The sequence below is a fragment of the Mus caroli genome, chromosome 12 (assembly GCF_900094665.2).
Source record: "Mus caroli chromosome 12, CAROLI_EIJ_v1.1, whole genome shotgun sequence".
In the NCBI taxonomy this organism is placed as follows: domain Eukaryota; kingdom Metazoa; phylum Chordata; class Mammalia; order Rodentia; family Muridae; genus Mus; species Mus caroli.
The window spans coordinates 29,345,598-29,349,649 of record NC_034581.1 but is presented as its reverse complement, the minus strand read 5'-3'; the positions used below and the strand labels follow the sequence as shown (position 1 = coordinate 29,349,649).

The window sequence follows — 4,052 nt, the reverse complement described above, 5'->3', positions numbered from 1 at the left end:
ACAGAGACAGAGACAGAGACAGAGACAGAGACAGAGACAGAGATGATGTGACTTAGCTAAGTTCACACACAGAGAGGAAATGGTCTATGGAATTCTGCTGCTCTACAGTTCACATCATTCCTGAAGAGGTGCCATTTGCCTGCCACGCTCCTCATGCCCTTACAAACAACAATGCTGACAGCAACCAATAACATAAGAGTCACAAGATGCCAGGCATACACCCAGTTCTCCCACCAATCATTTAATGATTCAGACTTTATAACAAACATCATCTATGGTTGAGTAAACTGAGTTTCAGATTTGGTAGGTTTCAGAGAGGTTAAGCATACATACTGTTTAAGGTTTGCATAGGCAATATTCGAACCTACCACTAGTTGGTCCCTGTATGTGAACATACCTATCTCTATGACCTTTCAGGCCCCTTGGTGTCTCTTCCAAGGGTTTAACTCCCCCCCCCCCAATGGGAGATTCGAGCAGTAGAAGCATACAGAGTGATCTCAAAAAACATGGGCATCACGTGGGTGGTTGTGGCACACACCTTTGATCCCATCACTCGGGAGGCAGGGCCAGCCTGGTCTACAGAGAGAGCTCTAAGACTACCAGGACTACACAGAAAAACCCTGTCTCAAAAAAAAAGGTCCACACTAAATAAAGTTGTGTGTTGTGTGTTTCCCCCTCTTTGTTCACCTGTTTTTTGTTATAAGGACCACAAGCCTTGAACCTAGGGAGAATGAGAAAACAAAACAAAACAACCTAATTTTCTTCTGCCATAAACTCTGCATTAGTCAGAAGGGACATGTTGAGGATTGGTCTTTTGTTATATATCATAATGCCAATTATTGGTCCCCAAGATCTGGTTGCCTCGGGGATGAGGCAATATGTAACCTTGTTCCTTAATTTGAAACTATTGGTTAAACAAAGATACCTACAGGCTATGGTTGGGCAGAAGAGAGGCAGTGGGGCTTCGGTTCCGGGTGTTGGTGTCTGAGATGAGGACAAAGAGGAGAAGAGAGTGGAGAGAGAGGAAGATACCATGTGGTAAGGGATCGTGAGAACTGGCCATGAGGGTTGGCCAGCTAGAGTAAGAGCGGCCCAGGAGGAACACGGCAAGTCAGATCTTGGGATTATTGATAGGGAAGCAGATATTAATAGCTTAGAGGATAGATATCTGCCTAGCTCTGGTGCTGATTAAGGCTTATAAATATAAACATTCTGTGTCTTTTATCTTGTAACTGAATGATCAAAAGCCAGAGTTAGAGCCCCCTGATTGAGATTAAAGATTTACTACAACAGGGACATAGAGCCTAAAGGGAAAAAAAAACAAGCAAAACCCAAAGACATGAAGATATCAGAGTCTGTATCCTAAATGCCCTCCAAAGACTGGTGTGTTAAGGCCTGCCATCCCCCTGGGTGGGGGACAAGGAGGAGTGGAAACTTTAGGAGGTTGCACCTACAGGTGTCTTTGAGGCCTTGAGGGATATCCTTAGAGGGGATGATGGAATTGCAGACCCTTCATCTCCCCTCTTTCTTGCTGGTCAGGAAGTGAGTGGCTTGGCTCTGCCACGTCCTCCCTGTAGTGTGCTGCTTTACCTCAGATTTAAGCAATGGAGCCAAACATGGCCTGAGTACTGTGAGCCAGAGCAGCCCTCTCCTTTTCAAGCATCTGTTAGTGATTGGGAAAAAAGATGGTGAACACTGTATGCCTTACTAGTAGTGACTCAGAGAGAGACAGCTCAGTATCTTCATATGCTTAGATTATTGAAGCCTTCCTTCTTTGAATGCTGCAGTCTGTACTAACCATGGCAGCCCAGTTCAGAACTGGTGAGTCCCTCTGGATGCTTACCAAAGCTCCTGCACTAAGTGAAACCTAAAAGATCTAAGTTTGAGGGAAAGGCCTACAGTATAATGGTGATTTGAATAGGAATGGCCCCATAGGCTCATAGATTTGGATGCTTGGTCACCAGGCACTTTTTGGGGGTGTGACTTTCTTGGCATAGGTGTGGCCTTGTTGGAGGAAGTGTGTCATTAGGGGTGGGCTTTGAGGTTTTAGATGCTCAAGCCAGACCCAGTGTCTCTTTACCCTCCTGCTGCCTGTGGATCCAGACGCAGAACTAACTCTCTGCTCCTTCTCCAGCAGCACGTCTGCCTGCACATTATGATGCTTCCCACCATGATGACAATGGACTAAAACCTCTGAAACTGTAAGCCAGACCCAGTTAAATGTTTTCCTTTATAAGCTTGCTGTGATCGCTGTGTCTCTTCATAGCAATAGACACCCTAAGACAAAGTACATGTATGTACATTGTGTACATACATAAGCAGTACATAGTACTGCTTAGGGTTTTTGCCTCCACTAAAAGCAATAAAAATAAGCTAGGTGGTGGTGGTGCACACCTTTAATCCCAGCACTTGGGAGGCAGAGGCAGATGTATATCTGAGTTTGAGGTCATCTTGGTCTATAGAGCAAGTTCTAAGACAGCCAGGGCTACACAGAGAACTCCTGTCTTGAAAAGCAAACAAAAACAAAAACCACTCCAACCAACCAAATAAACGAAAGCAATTTTTAAAAAAGCAAAAAAAAAAAAAAAAGCCATCTTTGAAAGATAATTACAACTACAAGCCCTAGCAGGCCCTGCTCCGCCAGGCTGTCCTTCCAGCACCCCTCCCCATGGCTCCCAGTCTTAATGCCCAAGCAGCTTGGTTCAAGCTGTAGCAACAGTTGACACTAGTCAAAGGCATCTACTGAAAGGGTAGGAGAAGATGGCTGTGCTGAACTGCACCAACTATAATACTGAGTCACCAGCAGCCCCAGAGGAGGGGAAGACCTCCAGGGGCCTGCAGAGCTCCCACATAGCCCTTGAGCCTCTGGGGGTCTGTGGAGTTCCCACATAGCCCCTGAGCCTCATGACTTTGGTCGCTCTTTATTTCTGCCACCAAGAAAGGAGATTCACTCAGAGGATGAAAGGAACACCTCACCTTGTGGTAGCCCAGTTTGTAACAAAATAGGGGTTTTGGGACCCAGCTCCCAGGGGTCTGTCTGTGGAGATGGTGCTGGTCCTTAGACAGCCATCAAAGCACAGGTGGCACTGCTGGCCCTACTTGGAGCTGAGCTGTGCTTAGAAGCAGCAACGACATGAGGGGCAGAGCCAGAGAGCCTCCCAGGCCCAGGAGGAGATGTTCGACAAAGGTCAGCCCTGTCACCCTATAGCAAGCACCCAGTTCCTCATGAACGGCTGTGACCTGGAAGAGCCTAGCCTATACGTGCTCCATGGATGCTCACCCAGGCGCCAGTGGAGAGAATGGAGCAGGGGACGGCGATGGGCACGGGAGTTTCAGGAAAGAGATTTCTCTGTGGCTTATGAGCAGTTACCATACTGAGAGTCTTCAAGGCCACAGCAAGCAGGAGCTGGTGAGCTGTCACAGGCTGAGACTCCCAGAAGCCGCAGGAAGCTGCAGCAGGCAATCATGTCAACAGGTGGAGGAGCAGGCTGCTGAGGAGGAGAGGCTCAGACTGGAAACCAGTGACAGGGAACCAAGAGAGCAGCTGTGACCAGGAAAAGCCAGCCACAGAAGCCACCCCAGGTCTAAGGATTTTTCTTTTTAAATAAAATATATACTTTAATTTTAAAAATAGTTTTTGACCTTTTTATTTTTTGAAAATGAAGTAGCTTTCATAGGTATTTTGGAAGAGGCTGGGCAAAAAACAGAACCTGAAATGACTTGAGTCATTTCTCTAGAGACTCATGATGCTGTTTAACGCAGCCTGGCTCAGGTGGACAAGATCTGTAAAGTTAATGTAACTTTGCTTCTGTAAAAAACTATTGCCCACATCCCACAGTCTATGTCACCACCTCCAGCACCTGTGCTCTTCTCTAGTCTTCAAAGGAGCACGGAGCAGCTGGAAAGCACCTTAAAGCAGCCCTCCCTCCCTCCTCCCTCCCCAGCCTGCAGGGGGAGCCCAGGTGCACCTGCAGCCCTCTGAGAACTCGCTCAGAGGCACTGCCTTCCTTCCTTCCACACAGACAGTAAACTTCTATGGAGAAGGGTCTGTG

At 47.2% G+C, this 4,052-nt stretch overlaps 1 long non-coding RNA gene and 1 pseudogene across 1 annotated transcript in view; both read left to right on the top strand.

The window, feature by feature from the left end:
• LOC115032781 overlaps positions 1 to 2,204 on the top strand; it is an 8,870-nt gene extending 6,666 nt beyond the window's left edge. The window contains exon 3 of the long non-coding RNA XR_003838407.1: positions 2,135 to 2,204. This is a non-coding gene — a long non-coding RNA (uncharacterized LOC115032781). The remainder of the gene's footprint in view (positions 1 to 2,134) is intronic.
• A 418-nt stretch (positions 2,205 to 2,622) lies between these two features.
• Positions 2,623 to 3,550, top strand: LOC110307322 (annotated as a pseudogene).
• The last annotated feature ends 502 nt before the right edge of the window (positions 3,551 to 4,052 follow it).